A 22849-nucleotide genomic window follows, 5' to 3' on the forward strand; every position below is an offset into this window, starting at 1 on the left:
TTGGAGGAGCTGGAAAAAAAAAACAATTATCTCAGTCTTTGTGGATGGGTTGCAGAACTACTAGGCTAAAAATTTCTGATCAAGTAATAATTTTATAAATGATCATGTACTAATCATTCAGGGAATCAGGATGATTAACTAATAACTTTACTACCCAATGAAGTATACAGTATACAGTAACATTATTACTTTTTTTGGTTATTATTACATTTTTTTTGCCTGAGATGCATAATACGATACTTTCTAGATAACATGCCCCCTAAATAAGAACCATAAGTGAGACATTACCAAAACATTAAGAACTTGCCTTTTGCTTTTTCAAGAACATACCACATTGCTGGAGTCCTCCTCAGTTCTTTTTCTGTTGTACCCACAGCCTTCTTGTATCACAAATTCTGTACTCCAAATCCAGTGCACCCTTATATTTTCTCCTCCACTCTTTTATCATAATCTTTATTCATTTATTCATGTTTTAATTTCCTAGTGATGTCAACCACAGTAAGGAAACAAGTCTAGATAGCCCTCCAGGCAAACATGTCTCCCTGATATGTTTGCAGCAGCAAAGCTCCTTGTCACTTTAGTGGTAGTGCCAGTCATTCGTAACCAGCTACCACCTTGTACCAACTAATGGTTTACTCTCTAAAGTGTTTCAAAAAATTCACAGCAATGTATCTCACTGACTGAAAGATATAATATCTAACTCTATGCTACCGGGATTCTTTGCCAGACATAAAGCTACCACAAGTTTTAAGTGATTTTTTTTTTTCCGGACTTGTTTTTCACCTCTGCTTCTGCTAACCATCACGCCATTGCTGCAGCTGCTATCATGTATTTTTTCCCCTTTATAGGATGACAACAGAGAAATGGGATGTCCTGGCCATTATCTAAGTAGTAATCAGAAAGATTTTCCTTAAGCCCTACATTTCCCTCCTTGTGTATGACTGTTGAAATCCATGAAAATTCATGCAAAGTAATGTTATTAAAGGTTCCCCTTGAGGGATATTACCCTCAAAGGCATTGCTTCCCTTGTAATAAGTGTCTCTGTGTGATTGCTGGTATCTACTGGAAATACTAGAATGGAGTGGGCATCCAGGGCACATATGTCTACTTTCTCCCTCTTAAAGGAGGCAGGAAGAGAAGCATTTATCATTCCTCCTTTCTCCTCAATGCCAGAGCAGCTCTTCCAGATATTGGAGCAGTAACTAAAGACATGGGCAGCCCCCCACATTGGGGGGTGTGGGAGTGAATCCCCCCACCTATTTTGATTTAAATTCTGTACTTTTTGTGTTTTTCTTTTAAAAGAAAGTAGGTGGGGGGCTTCGCCCTCCACACCCCCCCAACTGTATATACCAACTCCAGGGTCGCACTAAACTGGGGAAGGGGACAAATCCCTGTTATTTGCCTTAAAGTGTACTGAAGTACTAGTAGTCAGTCAAATGAGTTGTCAGTCAAATGGGTTTCAGTCAAATGAAATTTCGATCAAATGAAGGTAACTCATTTATGCGTGTATATATATATATATATATATATATATATATATATATATATATATATATATATATATATGTATGTGTGTGTGTGGGTGTGTGTGTGTGTGTGTGTGTGTGTGTGTGTGTGTGTGTGTGCATGTGGTGTGTGTTTCACTTTTCAAAACTGGAGTATGTTATTTCAATCAAATGAATGAAACGTTTAACAGAATGTGGGTCAACTGGGCTGTAGCTAAGATGTGGCAAAGCTGACCCTGCATTCAATTATTTGTTAGTTTTGTTTGCCAAGCCCTTTGTCATAATCACATTCCAGTGACTGTGTTCATTGATTTTTGAAAGCATCACTTCATTTACTTTCTCATTGAGCAGCATGCCTCAGAAAATGATAATTCATAGAGAATCATATGAAACCAAGAGAGTGCAACTGGCAAATGTTTTCAACTCTGCCCTTTCTAAGAGCAAATAGTCGTATGTGAGCATGAAAATAGCCCCAACAAGTATTTTCAACACTGCCCTTTTCTCCTGGTCTACCAGTCTGTCTTTCTGATATTGAATTCCTTGTATTTTTATTATCTTCATCTAAGATATATTCCCTAAAATCATTATTTCATGCTCGCATCATTGTTGCCTTGTTGCCTTTTCCTGTACTTGTGTTACAAGCATATTTATGGCAAACATCTGAAGCTACCATACCTTTAATAACGATTCTTCTTAAAAGGTCTAAGTTGTAGCTCAAAAAATATTAAGAGCAACAATCTCATAGCAGTATCTAGATCAGCACGCTTGCTGTAGATTTAAAATAACTTCATTTCTACCTATACAGTTCTTGATGCTTTGTATACACACACCAAGGAGCCCGTCACTGAAAGTGATTACAGTAGGGATGCTTCCTGTTAACCCAGGTTCTTTCACCCTGAGGAATTTATTCAGATAGGGTGAGATGGACTCCTCTAAAAGTAGGTCTGAGATAAACACATCAGTCCGTTGATACCCTATCTTTACCTCATTTCTGAATGCTAAAAAAAATTTGTTGTTATCCAGTAAGATGTTTAGCATTTTCCCCACATATTCACTGTGTTCTGTTAGTGCAGTTCCCCATCTTTTATTGGCTTTCATTACATTAGTTGCTTTATTGCTGAACAAAGATTTAAGCAATGATGCATCTTCATGCATCAAGTTAAAATAACGAGTATTATGCTTACTGGGAAAAAGCCTGCAAGTCCAACTCGCACATATTTACAAAACATGCTAAGTGTAGATTAAAGAGGGGGGATTAAAAGTTCTCTACTCTTTAGGCACATTAATTGTACTAACCAAAGCAAGCTTATTGGCCTCTTCCATGTGCAAATGCAAATTCATTGTTCACACAAGTTAAATGATTTATTTATTTTCTTTTCAAACTGCCACTACTAAATGCCCCTTTACTACTGGCTGCATATTCAATGATAGTTCACATGCTTCTTAACTTTCATATATGAATAACTGCTGGATTACTTTAAGGATTAATAACTGCACTATCTATGGATCATGTATTGATATACATGTATAAATTATTTCCTAATAATTGTAATACCTTAGTGGAGTATGTTGACTTTTTTAGTGTTGTCCATCAATTCTTTGAAGAACAGTTACTGTAGGAATAAATTTATTATAAGAATAATATTTTTCATATGTTTTCTACACACAAGAACCTTCTATCAGATGCGCAGTCCTCTGCTGTGCCTGACTTTGATTACACTCTTGCTCCTCCTCAGCCGTGGAGATACAAAAACCAGGAAAAGGAACTCTAAGTTGTTTACTTCCATCATATACGTGAGTTTCATCATGATTAAGGCATTTTTTTCTAACTTACTTGTAATTGATTCTACATCATTCATGCATAATATAATGAAGCATTTCACTGTGTTTTGTCGAATGTGACCAGGGCCTTTCTGGACTATTGAAAAGCTGAAGCAGAATTGACAATTCCCTGGCAAGCTTTCAATTTATTTCCTGAGTATATGTTGTTTGATTTGAAGAAATAGCCTGTGCTGAATATTCCACACTTGGTATATTGGGAGGCATCACAGGGTCTGCTGAAGGGTGGGGGATTGATTACCCACTCACATTTTAATCTTAATGGCAAACTTAAAAAGTACTTAATTTTGGGAAGGAAGGTCACAGTCCTGCAATCGTTGCTAACTTTAACAAAAATTTCAACTGATGACTGTAATATGAAATATGCATATCATTGTTAACCTATGCTTATGTGAGCATTGAGTTATTTTATATATTAATTTTTCATATAAATGAATTGACACAGCATTTCAGTATGCAGTAAATGAATCTGAAATGTACAGTTTACAGTTCATACAATTTAGGCACATTCTTCCACAGCTGCTTTATCTTGGCTGTGGTGGCTTGTTGTCAGACATTTTGTAAGTACAGGAATCTGCTGGAAATCACCAAAATACATTTAAAAAGTGTACATATATGCTAATGTTTAAATGATTCTTACATTGAAAAACTCAGTTATGGCTATGAATGACCAGTGTTATTTTTAAGGAATTTAAGCATAATTGGTAGACTAATATAGATAAGAAGCTATTCTATATAATTTCTTTGGCAGGTTTGCATTTCACATACCCTTAACAGTGTAAAGCATTGCATTTGTATCACTTTCACTTTCCACTAAGTTTGAAATATGTACATGCAGGTATAACAGTAGCCTGATTCGGTAGATAACAAGGTGTGAACTGCACCCTCTGTGATGCGACGCAACTCAAACTGTTCTATTCACCCGTATAAGGGCTATAGCTCTGGAAGGTATGCCATGGTAAAAGTTTTGTGAAATAACCGGACTGGAGCATGATGGAATTTCATTATATTTTATAGTACAATTGTTTTATTGGGTTGATGAATTAAAACTGTCCATGCAGTTGTATAGCAGGACCACATTACTGATGACTTATTTTATTTATTGGTGGTAGGTTTTCTTTGTGTGTGTTTTTTTCTATCACTTTCATTTTCTGCATGTGTGTATATATATATATATAACTGTACAGATTTTCGCAGAATGTCCAGTTTTCTGCCTTATATTGTTGGTCTGTTTTTCATGAAATTGTGGTTTTCTGGCAATCCATTGGCAAATCATTGAGGGTTAAAGTCAGAAAATAATGACAGACATTTGAGTTTCAGACTTTATACCTTACAGAAAATTCATCCTAATATCCTAATACAAAACCTGTTCTATTAACGTTCTAAGTTTGTATGAGCAATATACAAAAAGTGCCCTTATTTTTGGGCCTTTGTACCCTCATTATTTATGGCTTTGTCCAAATTTCTTTCTCTAAGAGATTGAAAGAGGTATGATATATGTATATAAATATAAATATATATAGATATAGATAAACATAGATATATATACTCATGTAAATGTTTATATGTTTATACATACAACATAAAGCACTGATAATATTATGCTCTAATGTTGACATCTGTTTTGTTGGCAAACAGAAAAGATAGCTGACAGGTGTTTGAGAATTAACATTCCAGGGGCAGGGGAATATGCCTTTATCCCAGGGGTTGCACAGTTTCAGAGGTAGTAAATATAACCAGAAGAAAGTAAAATGATGTTTGCTGTTATGCTTCTCCAAGGTTAATCCTTTGAGAATAGTTAGAAGCATATCAGCATTTTGCTGTCACCATTAATATGCCAACATTTTGAATGTTGATATTCAGGCCATTTGACTTAAAGGAACACAAACACGCACATATAGATATATAGGGGTCCTAATGGAGAGATGAAAAGTCAGCAAGCAAAGGAGAGTAGTGGTGCTGAAATTGAATTCATCCTCAAGTCTTGGTGAGTGCCTTCATGAGGTGGACCTTGATTTTCACAAAATCTCATGAAGGTGACACTGATATATAAACTGTATTTATATAGCATATGTCATGGACAGAAGTAAGTCAAAAACAAAAAAAGATAGCTGGTGCACAACACCCAGGATAAAAACGTGCCCAATCCAGGTAGGTGCACTGGTGCCAGGACTGGAAAAAAATGACAGTGTAGAATCCTCAAAATATGGAAACATTCCTACAATGAGGCCAGGTCAGGCCTAGGGGGAGAATGCCCCCCCCCCCCTGTTGTAGAAGGAAGTAGCAGTCCATAAAAAACACAAAAATTGATTGGCCAAAGAGGAGCCATAAAGTCGATAGAGTAGACTATCGAGGATAAGAAAGAAATTATGTATTGTTACTATTATGTAAAATGCCCAGAATTTTCCAGACACAAAAATGCAAAACAATTAAGAGAGAAATTAGAGGAAAGAAAAATACCTCCGCAGGAAAAACTATCAGAAGCATCAAATAAAAATTTGCATTCATTAATAGAACAGATTTTTGAAAAACAGTAAATAGATCAATAAACTTTGATCTGTTTGGGAAAAGAAATATCTAAGGAAGTGAAAAAATATAAACAACAAAACCTAGAGATATTTGAAAAGTATAAAAAAGAAATATGAGCATGAGAAAGAAAGAGAGATTTGATATGGTGCAATATTTATGCAAAGGAGAAAGCCAAATTAATTAATATAGAGAAGGCAGCCCCAAAGGTATTCGAAGAGAAATACAGGCAAAGGCATCCAGATATGGAAAATTTCACAATAAAAAAAATCACAAAGATAGAATGTGGAAAAGAAGATTAGTAAAATAGAAGTTGAAGTTATGGAGTGCTTGTGAAGTGCAGTATTTAATGTAGAAGGTCTAACACAGACTACATCACAGCATGACGGAGTGAGTCCCCAGAATAAGGAAAAGCAAGAAGATCAGGAGACATGTGAAGAAGAAATATGGACATGGGAAAGGAAAAGAGATTTAATATGCTGTAATATTTATGCAAAGGAAAAAACAAAATTAACCAGTACAAAAAGAGCAGCACCAAAGTTATTTGAAGAGAAATACAGATAAAGGAATCCAGACATGGAAAACTTTACAATACAAAAAATAAGAAGACTAAGAGGAAAAGTAGAAAAAGAGATTAGTAATGGAGAAGTCAAAGAAATAGAAATCAAGGTTATGGAACAGCTGCAAAGAGAATGATTCGGTATAGAAAATTGAATGCAGAAAGCCCCACAACAGGATAGAGCAATGGATATCCAAATTAAGGGAAAATCAGTGGACCACGAAGCAATTGGTCAGGTGCCATATCAAGATATTTTTGAGCCTTCCAGATGAAACCAGTATAAACGTTCAATTGAAGCTAGACAGCAAGGAAAGGAACAGGAAAATTTGGAAACTCTGATGCACTCAATGTTGAGGAGTGATAGACCAGTAAGTTCCCATATGACAAAGCAACAGATGACACAGGATGAAACTGAAGAGAATGTGCCACAGGAAGATGCTATAGAATTTTCTATAGAATGCCTGCAGAAAGCAGAAAACAAGGGATGTACCCTCAGTTTGGAAGAAAATGAGTTAAGAGAAGAGTTGCTTGATTTAATGGACATGGATAGATATACAGAGATCAATGAGAGAAATAGACTGCAGAATGTCAATAAAACCCAAAAAGTAAGATGTCTGATAAAACAAATAAATGCAGTAATCAGGACTGTGCATAGAGATCCATGTGATATAACAGAAGTAAACAGGATATATTACTGTGCTGCTAAATTAATAACTGATAGAACTTTATCACAAGAACACAGGATAGTGAGGGAAAGGAAGGGGAGAAATCAAATACCATCATGGAAGTATAAAATAGAGAAAACTATAAAGCAATTAAGACAAGAGGTGTCACTGTTAGAAGATTATAGAAGAGGGAATAGATCAACAAAAATACTAAGAAAGATAGATGTGATTAAAGCAATGCACAGTATTAGAACAAACCAGAATCCATCATGCACTATCATAAATAACAAACTAAAAATTACAGCACAGGCAGAAAAATGTAGAAGATACACAGATAAATAGAAGGGAAAAGAACAAAAAAAAAAACAATTTATTGATGACCCAAAAATGTTTTATAGAGAATTGGGAAATAAGGTAAAAGGAATTAAAAGACTGATAAAAAAGAGGAAGTAGATACATTTTGGAGAAATTATCTATGAAGATCCTGTGGAACATAAAAATGAATAGAAGAAGTAAAAAAAAAGAATAAGAAGTTTAAAGGTGCAGGATATGAAATGGGATGAAGTAACAGCCAGAGAGATTGAAACAAACTTAAGAAAAGCCTCTAACTGGAAAACCCCAGGCCCAGATGCAGTACCTAACTTTTGGTTAAAAGTATTATCTTTGCACAAGGATTTAGCCATGAGTAAAAACTATTTATATGCGCACCCCGAACAGACACCGCACTGGCTAACAACAAGCAAAACAATGCTCTTACTTAAGAGTGAACCTGCAAGCTACCCTAAAAATTATAGACCAATAAATTGCCTTCCGACTATACATGGGAATTGATGCCGACAGAGTTTAGTCATTTAGAAGAAAACTCAATTATGGCAGTAGAACAAAAGGTCAGTAAAAGAAAGTCATATGGAACAAATGATAATTTGTTGTTAAATAAAGTTATAGTGGAGAACTGTAAAAAGGGTAAGAATCTAAATCCCAAATTCATGGATAAAAGAGTGCTTAGAAATGTATAAGATACACCCTACACTGATTGACTACATCACAGTAACAATGAAACAATGGCAGACTACTTTGCAATTAAGCCATGATAAAGGACAGATTATTATCCCAGGGATAAAAATTCAAAGGGGGATATTCCAGGATGACTCTGTTACTGTTGCTATTCTGCCTTGCCATTAATCCATTAAGCTGTTTACTTAACAGCTTAGGCCATGGCTACAATTTGGCTCCTATTAAACAACAAAGTCTAATGACTTCTCATCTTTTCGTTGTTGATGATTTAAAACTGTATATCTCATCAGATGAGGAACTGAAAACACAGCTGCAGGTTGTCAAAAATTTTTCAGATGGTATTAGAATGTTAATTTGTCTTGATAAATGTGCAAAAGCAACCTTTAAAGCAGGAAAGCTGCATCACAAGGAAAACATCAGTTTGGGACAAGAATGTGATATAAAAGAACTTGATCAAGAGGGAGTGTATAAATACTTGGGAAATGATGAAGGATCAGCAATTAAACATGAACAAATGTGAATAAAACTCAGTCAGGAATACTTTAGAAGACTTAAATTAATCCTGAGAACAGCATTGACATCTAGGAACAAAATCCATGCTATAAACCCATTTGTTCTTCTTGTCCTAACTTACAATTTTGGAGTGATTGACTGGCCCCAAAAACTGTTGGCTAGATTAGATATTAAAACAAGAAGGATGCTTCATGCTCACCAAATGATTTATAAAAATCAGAGCATACCAAGATTATATATTCCCTATTCCAAAGGAGGGATGGGCCTCCTTGAAATTGATTACATGTATAGATCTGCAATCATGGGACTCCACACATATCTACTGACCTTACAAGATCCAAATGTAGTGAAAGTTTTGAAACATGAGAACAAATCTAAGATTATTTCTCTACTTAATTTCACAAAAGCATATCAACGTCAAGCAAGAATGGAAATCAAACCAGAAGTAGATAAAAACCAGGCAGCAACTCGGTGTGCCAAAAAACAAAAGAAAGAATGTAAGTTAAAGGAACAGATGAGAAGGCAAGAAATGTGGAAAAAGTATAAATATAGTTGTAAGTATAGAAAACGTCTGGAAAAACCTCATGTTTATCAGGAAGAAACAGAGGAATGGTTAAGGAGAGGCTAATTCAAACCAAGAAATGAAAGGTTAATATTGTCAGTCCAAGATAGTGGGCTATGTACACGCTGGTTTACAAAGTCCATTGAAATGTAGGTTTTGTAAAACCGAATTGGAAATAAGTCACACACCTTGTTGCTGGTTGTGACACACTAATGGCAGAAGGACTGTATACTGAAAGGCATAATAATGTGGCAAGACTGTTGTACTGGGGATTATGCAAACATTATCAAAGTGGCTGAAAAATACTGAAATCATAAGCCACAAAGCACCATAGAAAATGATGGTTTATATCACATTGGGATCGCCCATTACCAACAGTTCAAAAGATAGATGCTAGAAAGCCAGATATAGTTGTCCAAGAAAAGAAGATAAAAGTAGCATTGATCATTGAAATTGTAACACCCAGTGACTACAGTGTTTTGCATACAGAGAGACACAAAGTCATAAAATACCAGGATCTGTAGGCAGAAACCAGAGCAATGTGGAAAAAAGACCCAGACAGTTCCAATAGTAGTAAGAGCAATGGATCCTATAAAACAGAATCTACAATCGTATTTAGATATATTACCATTTCATGTAACCCCATACGAATTGCAGAAGGAGTCATTACTGGGCACATTGCGGGTGCTGCAAAGAGCACTTTTGACTGACATCAAAGATTGAAACAATATTAATTTCATGAACGTTAATCATACTTTGACTTAGGAATAGGGTCCATTCTCATCTTGGAGAAACCCAAAAGATTTGGCAAAATTAGCAAAAGGGAGATGTACAGACATATAGACATACACACACACACACACACACACACACACACACACACACACACACACACATATATATATGTACGCATATGTATATACACCTAGATGTAGATACATATATATAAGAAGGCACAGCACAAGACAGTAAGATTGAGGTGCACTTGACAATTATGTAGATTTAGGAGGTCATTGGTCATCAGAGCAACTTCCCCCCAGCCACCCAAATGCTTTTATGCCAATAGAATTAAATACGCATGTGTACAGCAGTGTGATTCATGGAGTTTAGTACATTATATTATTGCTAAGACATGTCAGTTAATAGCATTTTACAGTCTTATCAAAGGCAAGGCTGGGAACGTGTATGCATATGTTAAGAGATTTTCAGGTCACATGTTTCACTGCTAATAGAGGAAATCTGAACTGTAACAAAAAATTAATTTGAAGTACATTAACCTACACAAAACCAACCTATATGTGAAGCATAATGTTTATTAATTTTAACTTGTTAATAGAGTTAAATTAAATGTAAATGTATCCATATCACAAGTGATAATTCAATAAAGGTGTTTAAAAAAAAAAGTCCTAACAGGATTCAGTTATAACTATACATGTAAAAATTGTAGTATAGGTTGACTAGACAGAGTACAAGCAATACTTTAATTACTTCACTTTTCTACTTGTTATTATCTACTTAAATGAACAAAGTATTATTAGTCTACACAGACTACATTGTGTGGGATATCGATTTATCTGTGGGCCAATATCTGCTTACAGGTTGCAAACTGAGAAAATGCTTTAGTGCAGAATTTGCATACATAAAACATTACTAATCTAGGGTGTCATGTGCAGGAGATAGGTTTAGCTGTGTCATGTGCAGGAGATAGGTTTAGCTGTGTCATGTGCAGGAGATAAGTTTAGCTGTGTCATAGGTTCATAGGTTCATAGGTTCATACTAGGCTATCTGCCCTAGGGCATTTATAAGCCTAGCCAGAATGTGTATGGCTTTCGCCACCCATTTTAAATTAATTTTGCTATGCCCTTTTTCGAGGTTAGTATACTGTGCCTCTGTCTAACAGTGACACAGAAGTGATAGCCAGGGTAAACCTACGATCTCCCATCCACTTATCAAGATTCCTCTTGAAGAGAGTCAATGAGGGACTCTGCCTAACCTGGACTGGGATTTTATTCCAGAGTGAAGGGAGCCTCTGGGTTATGAATCTGTCCCTCCAGCATGTCCTATTTATTTCAGTGCTGAGGTTCAAGTCCCTGGAGTGCGTAGCTCGGTGGGATTTGGATTTTCTGAGGTGCAGCATGTCCATTAATTCCGGGTTGGACATGGCTTTATACGTCAGGCACAGATCGCCTCTGAGCAGGTGGTATGCCACTGAGTAGAGCTGGAGTTTCTTTAACCGGGCAGCATACGGCATCTGTTTGAGCTCCTTGATCCTCTTGGTGAGGTACTTTTGGGGTCTTTCCAGTTGCTGCAGGTGTCTGGTAAGGTACATCCCAAAAGGGGCATTGTACTCAATTATGGGCCTGATGAGATGAGTAAAGAGGCACGATGACCTCCCTGATCTAGATGTGAATCCCCTCATGATTAGGTGGGCTATATAAAATGTTTTCTAACCACTTTGGCCACGTGGTTGTCAAATGAGAGATTGCTATCAACTTGGGTCCCCAGGTCCCTAATTACTTCTTCTGTACTTAATGGATTACCACCTATGTGGTAATTTGTGGGCACTTTGTTTTTGCCAAAGGGGATGACTATACACTTTTTGGTGTTTAGCTTGAGGCCATGGCTCTGGCACCAGTTGTCTGTTTCTATGAGGCCCTTTTGGAGGATGCTTGTGTTGGCTGGAGAGTCTATTATGGCGCCCAGTTTGCAGTCATCTGCGAACTTGGTCAGCCACAGTCCTTCCATGTTGGCCTGCACCTCCAAGAAATATATACCGAACAAGAGAGGTCCCAGGACTGAGCCTTGTGGGACGCCACTTGTAACTGGTTTGCAGTCTGACATGGCTCCAGCTATTCTAACCATGTGGGTTCTGTCCTTGAGCCAGTTTGCAACCCATCTAGTGACATAGGGGTTTATATTTAAGCTGGTGAGCTTATCTATAATGCCTGAGTGGGGTATTGTATCGAAGGCTTTTGCGAGGTCCAGGTAGGCTGTGTGGACCAACTTCCCCTTGTCAATGGCCTTGGTGACTGTTTCAAAGAAATCAACCAGGTTTAAGAGGCAGGATCTGCCCTTAACAAAGCCAAACTGGGTAGGATCCAGTGTCTGTAGGTCCCCAATATCTTTATTTATAAGGTCCATGATGATCATTTCCATAGCTTTGCAGACCAAGCTAGTGAGACTTATGGGGCGATAGTTTCCAGCATCCGTTGAGGCACCACCTTTGTGGAGAGGGACCACTGTTGCTGTACGCCACTCTTTGGGTACATATCCTGTAGTAAGGCTGAGATTGAACAGTAGTTTTAGGTTTGGGTTTAGCTCTTCTTGGAGTTCATGTAGGATGCAGCCCGGGACACCGTCTGGTCCCATTGATGCTGTGTTTCTTGCTTTGGAGAGGGCAGCTCTTACCTGAGCATCTGAGATGTCAGGGGGGCAGCACTCTGCTGGGATAGATATTAGCCCTTTTGGTGGGAGGGGAGAAGATTGCACTGAACCTGTAAGCTAGGATGTTGGCAATGTCTGTGGGTTCGGTGTATTTTTTGTCATTTTGGACTAATTCTGAGCATATCTGGGAATTCCCACCCAGGTTCCTAACATAACTAAAGAAAGCCTTGTGATTATCCTTAGTGTCCTGTGCAATTTTTCTCTCGAAGCTGGCCTTAGACGATTTTATGAGTGCCCGCAGTTTTTTGCTAATACTGATCATAGATGCCTTCCCTTTTTGGGATTTTGCTCTATCATGTAGTAGCTTCCTCCTTCTATTGTATAGTTTGTTTATGGTTGTGGTCCACCAGACAGAACGTCTGCCTTTGGAGGATTGGGTCTTGGTTTTATTTGGGATTGCATGATCCATGCATTCCTGAAGGTGTTCATAGAATGCGTTTATAAAGGATTTTGCGGTCTGGGCTGTATTATCCACAGGCCCGGGGGCTTTGAAGGATTCCACCTCGGTTTTGAGGAGTGTGAAATTTGCTTTAGAGAAGTTTTTCACTGTGGTTTTCTGGGCATGGGGTGGGGTCGGGATGTGAATATCCAGTGAGATTAGTTTATGGTCTGATCTTACCAGTGAGGGATACACTTCTGGTCTGGAGCATAGAGTCCCCATGTTGGTGATGATCAGGTCCAGTATGTTTTCCCCTCTTGTGGAAGTGGTAACAAGTTGTTCCATAGCATTTGAGTTTATAAATTCTAGGAACCTTTGGGCTAGGGTGTTTGAGCTAGAGTAATGCTCCCAGTCTATGGTTGGGTAGTTGAAGTCACCCAATATAATGGTGTTTGGAGAGACCTTCATATTTTCCAGTGTTCTCAGGAAGGCCGAGTGGGGTTCCTGGGTTTGGGAGGGTGGTCTGTAGCAGGCTATAAACTGGAAGGAAGTTTTACCCACTGTTAGTTGCACATGGATAGTCTCTGATGCTTCGTGCTGTGCCACCAACCTGGAGGTGTGGGTATCTTTGACGAATATTGATACTCCCCCTCCTTTTGTGGTTCGGTCCAAGTTTTGGGGCCAAAAGCATGGTATGAGATATAACCTGGTAGTGCTGGGGTGCTCTCGAGAGCCTTGAATCAGGTTTCTGTTACTGCACAGATATCAATGTTCTCCATGCTAAGGAGAGTTTTGAGTGCGTGCATCTTGAGGTTTAGACTTCTGGCGTTGAGTAGCATTACTCTTAGTTTCTTATCCCTTGTGATACCTATGGAGGTGGGTTTGTCTTTTGAGCCTTACCTAAAAAAGGCACTATGGGGGTAGCAAGAGCCTTTGCCAATATCCGAAAGCCCAGGGGTGACAGGTGCAAGCCGTCCCTAGTGAAGCATCGTGGCTTGTCGAGCATGTCATCCCAGGCTGACAGGCATTGGATCCCCTTTGAATGACACCAATACTTAAGCCAATTGTTGAAATTGGTAATCTTGTCTTCATACTGTGGCATCATTCTTGGTGAGGGTAAGATGCTACTCAAGGTCAGGGTCATACCGGCCTGGGCTACATGCTCAGAGAGCTCCTCTATGTCTCTTTTTATGTAGTCTCTTTTCATGTAGTCATGTGGTGGAGATAGGTATAACTGTGTCATTTGCAGGAGATAGATTTAGCTGTGTCATGTGTAGGAGATGGGTTTAGCTGTGTCATGTGCAGGAGATATGTTTAGCTGTGTCATGTGCAGGAGATAGGTTTAGCTGTGTCATGTGCAGGAGATAGGTTTAGCTGTGTCATGTGTAAGAGATATATTTAGCTGTGTCATGTGTAGGAGATACGTTTAGCTGTTTCCCAGTACTTGCTTTCAGGTCAAAAAATGCTAAAGCACAGGGTGCACATCTCTAGAGTCTCAGCATTAGTACTCAAGAGAATTATAATCTAATGGCTGCTCTGAGAAAACTCTCTTTGGTAAAGGGGGCAGACTGAGCCAAGGCTTGGATTCAATTAGTGTTTAACATCAATGATGTAGGGGGAAGGAATCTAACATTGGAATAGTATAGGAAAAGAGCAAAATGACCTGGTGGGACAGGCTAGGACCAGAGCTAGGCAGAATGCAGTTACACACAGCAGCAGCAGCACTGGTAAGAGCCTTTCCACACCCTAACCTTTAATGCCATATGTGCAGTACCTTCTCTCTCTAAGGGATGACATCAGTGATGCAAATGAGGATGCTACTGAAATCATTAGAGGTAGTGTGGGCACAAGTACTTTAAAACCACTGCAGCCACCATAGTCGTGCAATTCAGAAGGTTAGTGAGTAGCTAGTTTAAATATGTTATTCTGAGGTCATCCGGTTATGATTCCTGTATACATATGACACTTCTATTTTTTCATCATTAAATGTCCCATCCACATTACATCTAGGAGTAGTGTACATTCTGTGTTTGATAAATGTGACCATCACCTCTTTCAGGATGAATCATTTCACCTGTCACAGGTGTCATTTACCATATCCCCACTTATTTCTTTTCAGGGTTGTTGTTGTTGTTCCTTCAGCTTTTCCCGGTTAGGGGTCGCCACAGCGGAACTCCGGTCTGCTAATGATTGGCAGTAGATTTTCATGGTGCCGAGTTGCCAGCTCGACGCCCAACCTTTAACGAAGACACGTCCATTCACACATGTCTTTCGAACACCACTCGACCGCGGGGAGGACATGCAGACTCCACTCAGAAGGCGCTCCAGCCGAGAATTGAACGGGACATCCTCTTGCTGTGAGGCGACAATGCTACCGCTGCACCACCATGACTTATTTCTTTTCAGGGTAAGCACCTGAAAGAATTGTGCTTCAGAACAGCAAGCTAATTCTGACAGCAGAATATCTCTCAGTGCAGATGCCCTAACTCTCATAATCATGACACGGCCTAAGGACAGTTGCACACAGTCACAAAGTGCACTGGCAGGACCCCAAACCAAAATAGATTAGTAACTCCATATGTAGTGACTTGACCTCACACATTCAACAGAATGTGGGCATGACACTATGCAGGGGGGGACCATGTTGATCAACACCATTTTCTTTTGAACAGCCTGACTACTTTGACAACGATACCATTGTTTCAGAGGTCACAGCACCTACTGTCATGCAAGTTCAAAGGCATGTCAAGCAAAGGCATAAGCCACAGTAAGCTCTTGATGCAAGGCCTTGGTTGTCCAGTAACAGAGTGCGATAGGGTAAACCTGAGGAAATTCACCAATAGATGGGAAAAGTGGAGTCCAGGGTCAGTGCCATGATCATCATCATGCACAATGTATTGACACAGCATCCATGACTGCCTCCATGCATATACTAGTACAGACTTACCATAATCACATGATGGAGGCTGGGGTCAGTGCCATGATCATCATCATGTACAATGTACTGGCACAGCATCCATGACTGCCTCCATGCATATACTAGTACGGACTTACCATAATCACATGGTGGAGACCAGGGTCAGTGCCATTATCATCATCATGCACAATGTATTGGCACAGCATCCATGACTGCCTCCATGCATATACTAGTATGGACTTACCATAATCACATGGTGGAGACCAGGGTCAGTGCCATAATCATCATCATGCACAATGTATTGGCACAGCATTTATGACTGCCTCCATGCATATACTAGTACAGACTTACCATAAATCACATGGTGGACCCCAGGGATGGTGCCATGATCATCATCATGCACAATGTATTGGCACAACATCCATGACTGACTCAATGCATATACTAGTAAAGAATTACCAGAGTCACATTAGGAACACAGCTGGATGTGGATGGGGACAGCCCACATATGTGGCAGATGAGTAGGCTGCACCCCACATTTCTCAAAAAAAGTGCTGTTTTAATTACAGGTGACACAACCCAAAAGAAGTCAGGCAAGCCTCATTGGCCTTCCACAACATGTGGTAAAAACTCTCAGTCAAGGTCTAGACCCTGCAGCACTGTCAGAGTAATGTCTGGAGGTGCCCCTGCATCTTGTAGATAATGCCATCACAGCAACAAAGTATCATTTTCACAAGCCAGAATTTGCTCTTAGCTCCTGGGACCATCACCCACACTATTCTTATTGGTCATTGTATATGAGAACTTAGAGGAATAAGTCATGCTACAGGCATGAATGAATAGTCAGTTTTCAGACAGGAATATCCACATAGAACTCTTTATTACATCAGCAAAACAATGATGATGCTGTAGAAAACAAAGTCAATTTTGGGGGAAAATAAATAATTGTCTCACAAGTTTAGATCATCATACCAAATTGAAGACAGTGCAGAGGGAAGTTTAACAATAACCCAGGGGCATATTTTACTAAACTTTTATTTGTAATCCTGACAATAAAACTAGCACTGTTGTCACTTAACCCTCAGCACTGTACAAACAATGACTATTAAATGTAAATTTCTTATGCAGTTAGCATGTGTTGTAGAAAATTGCAAGAGTCTGATGTCCTGTCTCACTTGACCATGCACCACAGAGTACAGCCATAAGTAGACATAGATAGCATGATGTCAGTAAGGTTCAGATCAGTGTTATGTTTTCAAAGAGCAGGTGCTCACATGGTTGTCACTTTCTAGAGGATGCTTTTCTTCATTGTTATATCTGAAAAACAGTAGAGAGGCAGAAAAACTCAAAAAAGCAAAATAAAACTTTTCTTTTCAGTACTGGTGTACTCATCATACTGTACTGTACTCTCTGAAATGAAAAATTGCACCTCTGCTTTCCACAATGTACCATCATTTGAGTGACTACTCGCCATCTGGCCATAACACCTATCACAAAAACACCACTCCTGCTCAACCACTGATTAAAATTGGAAATTATTTCTGATTAACTTCGTATGAGTTTCATATCAAAAGCATACTAAAATAAAAAAAAATTCTAAAGGAAAAACAAAAGGTGTGCTTAACATGGCATCTTCAACATGACATTCTTTATGCCTTTAGCACTGAAATGACAGCTGACAGTTAAGCAGTCAGATAGAATTATGCAGCCATTTACAATACACTATGTAATAAATCACTGAAATAACTTGGCAAAAAAATTTAAAAATGAGGAAAAAAATATCTGATGTACAGTGTCAGTTGATCATGCACCATGCAGCACAGCGCATATGTATCACTGCATCTATCAAGTATTATCCCTGTGATCTTTGTTGATTCATTTTCACTAAGAAAATGTCATGGCCATACCTGAGGACTAGATAGTGATTCTTTGGCTACACAGCCATGTACCATGCACGAGTCTGACACATGGGGTCCTTTGCCACTACCACTATCATCACTGGTGTTAGGAACAATAGCAGAAGCTGCACTGGGGCAGTTGTACACAAGACCAATGCATGATCATTTATCCAGAATACAGCTTGTGGTAAACATCCTGCATACTGTAGCAGGGTCATACCTTAGGGCAACCCCAGACTCAAGCATTCAACGGAAACAGCCTTTCAGCAAACCAATTACTTGCTCAATGTCAATCCATGCCTGGGAGATGGTGGTGCTGAAATGTTCCTCAAAAGCTTCTGTAGGATTACTGACTGGTGTCATTAGCCAAAGTTCAAGTGATTAGCTTGCATCACCTACAGAAGAAAGAAGAGAAGGGGCACATAACAAGAAATGGGTAAGTTATTACTAAGCAGTACATTTTCTACACTATAGCTGTAGACAGTACTATGATTAGAAATAGTTTACACTTACCAACAAGATGACCATGGGTATCCTACCATGCAGGAAGAGCTGAGACAGTGAACCTGTGTGCCAGTTGTGAGAATCATGAATACTGCCAAGATGATGGGTTGACATGTTACTTCTGTGCATTGCACACTACCTGGAAGATGATGGTATGTTGGACCTGCCTATTCTGAAACTACTCACCCTGTGGTACAAATTAGACCCTAATGGCAACATGGGTGCAATCTATTACCCCCAGAACCTTAGGGAAGCATGCCATTCCACAGAAGGCAAGCATGGGTCTTATTCAGTCTTATAGCAGCATACTCAGAAAATATACTGATCCACATTTCACTGCCTTCACCAGTAAACCCATTCCTGACTCCCCTGACTTATCTCTACCCCCATCCACTAATACCTTCACCTTCCCACTAAAACCAGTCTATAACGCATTCATAAAAAAGTTATTATCCAAACTTAAACCTGCTCATGCTCTGCAGATAAGCTTCCTGTAAAATACCACAAAATTGCTGCCAATGCCATTGCATAGCCAGCCCCCATCCTTATAAACAGATCAGTACAAAAATCCCATATTCCTACCATCTAGGAAAAATAACATATCATTCCTCTCCACAAATATGCTACTTCTACTGACATATCTAATTTTAGACTCATTGCCATCTTATCACCCCCCCAGAAATATTTGAAAAATGTGCCCATAAACAACTACCCCAGCATCTCTTAAATGAAAAATTACAAGCCAGTACTCAACATTGTTTCAGATTGGCCCATAGCACAACCGCTCTCCTAACTTTTACAGATAACATAAATAAAGTGAGGGATACAGGTAAGCTTGTATCTTCCTTATTCCCAGAATTATCAATAGCTATCAACACTGTCTTGCATAAAAAGAAATCTCCTACCACAGGTGTCTATATTGGGAATCTCACAACCTACTCTTCATTGGTTTAATAATGTTAGTAGGCAGGCAAATGCAATTCTATCCTTTCCTGTTACCTACCCATCAATACAGGTGACTGACAGGTTCTAGCCTGTTCTTTTTCTATTTAATATATTTATAAGCAATCTTCATACTTATGTATAACATGCATTCCTTGTACAGTTGGTAGATGATTCCACTCTTATCTATCTCTCAGACAATCTGAAAAATTTAGAAAAGGATATACAACCACCAATTCCTTCTTAATCCAAAGAAACTCAAACTCCTTTTATTTTTCTCTAAATCATTTTCCCATGAGAAACATAACTTTAAAATCACATCCCCTAAACAATACACCAGTTCTCCACCAATAACTCCCAAATCCTCACCTTTGACTTGACATCTATAAGCCTTTTAAAAACTGTGTCCAAGTCTGTACTCACATTGTGTAGCAAATGTCTGAAATACAATCCATGCACCAATCACGGCAATACATGACATTCACATTAAACTGCAACTAAATTCCTCTCTGCTTTGCAGATGCTGTTCTGGCTCACAATTTCAGTTTCTCCTCCACTAATACATGTATGCAGCCTATATACATCCTGTCTCTCCTTTTCCATTTTTATTTCTCTTACTCTTGTTTCCCTTTACTCATTATTTCTCCTACTTCTCATATCGACTACACTTGTTTATTTCTCACTCGCCCCTCCCTTCTTCTCCTCTTCCTTATCCACTGTGTGAGTGTTCCACTATGACATTTGCTTTGTTAGTAATTAACTCTTACTTGTACCACGTGTTTCAGTGCTATATGATATTGCATTTATCTTGTTTTAATAATGGTATATGTGTATTATTCTGCATGTCATGTATATTTATATTTGTTTTAATCTATATTTTTACAGTATATCATAATATTATGTTGGTTTTCACCTATGTATATGCATTCCTGTTCTTTTATTTGTGGAGCCTTACTCGCCAGGTCTACATTGACAAACGACAAAATTATCCAACCAGACCTTTCTAGTAAACAAATGTCAATAAATAAAATTATAAATTGATAAGACAGTATTTGTTGTTGCAGCGCCAATTATTATCATTTATATTTTTAACAATATTGCCTAGTAACAGAGTGAAATTGCTAGTCTCCAGTCAAGTAATTTGGGTTGATGGCAGTTTATTACCAGAGCAGAAGGTTGTAACATTGGAGAATATTACCAATGTTCTGCGAAATTAGTGTGTCTGTGTGTTTGTGTCTGTAGGTGTTTTTTCAAAGTACAATTACTGTAGGCAAGTGATCACTGAATGGCACTAAAACCTAAGCAAAGTGATTAAAAGTGACGTGGGGATCTAGCCAAAAGATTATGCTAGGTGGGTTGTTCAGTGTGAAACTATTCATGGGTGTGAATGATGCAGGTCCACAGTCAGGGCAACAATGCATATTTCCTGAATGTTTTTGTGGCCAAGCTGAACCTAGTGAGTTATTCAGTGATTTATATGTGTGCACCTTTTTAATACTTTAATCTGTTCAGAGCAAGTGGTGTTACTTGAAAAAGCATATTGCCATTGGCCATCAAACTTTACATTAGGTAAATGTATTCATGGGCAGTGAAGTGGATCCAAAGTCCATATACACTATATATCAGATGTCACAGTGGCAGAGGGTGGTGTTAATTCTGTCATTGACTGAACTAGGACCTCCACAGTGGCTAGCAGGGTTGGGATTTCTTTCTCCCATCTGTCTGACACCACCTTACTGGCATTTACACATGTATACATACGTTTTATGAGTCATGTCCTGCTCCTGTAGTGACCATGAGAACAGCTGTCACCAGCTACACAGTTTACTAGGCTAGTAGGAAATAAATGTAGGTTATTCAGCTGTTTGATTATCACTGTAGTTGCTTCTGCATTATTGAGCCCAGGAATGAAGTACCTATGTTTGGATGAAGAGTACATTAAATATATTTTATGAATATCATCATGCAACAGCCACTGGAAAGATTCCTAATTATTTCACAGCAGTAGGTGTTTATTTACTTATGTACCACTCATTGTACAGCTGGGCAAAACTGCTTATTTCCAGTGTAGTGTGAAGAAAAGCTCCAATTTTACAGTAATTAAAGTTCATTGCAGTCACATAAGAGGCATTGAAATGATCACAGCATTGTTTTATAAATATTATATTTCTTTTTTCTTTGTGAATGTATATTTTTATCCTGCATTGCCTTCCTACTATTATCATGTTAGGAGTTTACAAGTTCAACAGTCTTTAAAAACTGGCTATATAATACATAAAACCACACCCTTGCACAGTAATACCTCTAGCCAGTTTATAGTGTCCATTCCACCTACTGCACGTGTTTGGAATGTGGGAAGAAATCAGTGCATATAATGAAAACCCACAGGGTTACAAGGAGAATATGAAGATTCCACACAGAAGGTACTCCGGATAGATTCTCAGCCACTGTACCTTCTGTGTGGAGTCTGCAGAATTCATCACTGTTTTTTGCTGTCATACACACACTGAAGTGTATCCTTTAAAAGCTGTCCAGAAAAAATTTATAGAAAGAGTAACATAATCAAAAAACAAAGTCTACCAAGCATTACTGGTGATAACACAACTCTACAATGCTAATTACAAGCTTAGTGAAGACAACTATGTTATGCATTTATTATCATGAGGAATGAAGGGCTAGAATTATGTTTGTGTTTGAAATATATGCTCACTCTAGATCATTCAGACATTCTGGTATAAAATATATGATTTGTCCAGATCCCCCAAAAGAAAACCACACCATACCATCTTGGCATAAGATGACCTTTACTAATGAAATTAAATGTTATTAATCACAAAATTAATAATCACATAATTTATTAATCAAATATTCTATTAATCATCAAATATAATATGTAACTTTCAAAATAAATTACAGTAGGCAGTATCACATGCTCACCTCCATCCCACCATAATGTAAGCAGCATTACCCTAGAAACTCACATTCACCTTGTAAGATCCAAAACATAAAACACCAGAAGGGGAACAGGAAATGGACATCCCATCCCCTCTCCTCTGCCTGCTAACCCACATGCCTATGAAAGCAACCCAACATACTAGTTGAACCAAAAAAGATGTCAGGGAGGGCAGGTAGCAAGTTCACGCCTAAATCTGATATCCCCACCCCACAACTTCTGCACAAAACTAAGTTAACTCCTCCTTACCATTACCTCACTTCCTGTCCAACCATTCCCTCCTCCTTAAGCTTAATACATCCTTGTCTATAACGCCACAACAACACCTACCTCCTTTTATTTCCTAAAACTCTTCCGTCCACCCTGCCCCTAATCTCTCGGGCATCTCTGGACAAATTAGTTTGTATTCAAACTGCATTAATCTACACAATTCCAGCAAGAGAACCAGATTCACAACACGTCATGTCTAGACTATGCTTATATCTTTTGATCAGTAAGAGCAGTAAATTACCTAATGCAATTCAAAATGAGTATTGGTCAATGGATTGTTAACTATAAATTTCCATTCAACATGGAGAAGATGTTTCTGACATAAAACAGGAACCTAGAACTCAGAAAATCTGTTGAAT

The sequence above is a fragment of the Protopterus annectens genome, chromosome 9.part0, assembly GCF_019279795.1.
Source record: "Protopterus annectens isolate FY-2018-M chromosome 9.part0, PAN1.0, whole genome shotgun sequence".
Classification (NCBI taxonomy): Eukaryota; Metazoa; Chordata; order Ceratodontiformes; family Protopteridae; genus Protopterus; species Protopterus annectens.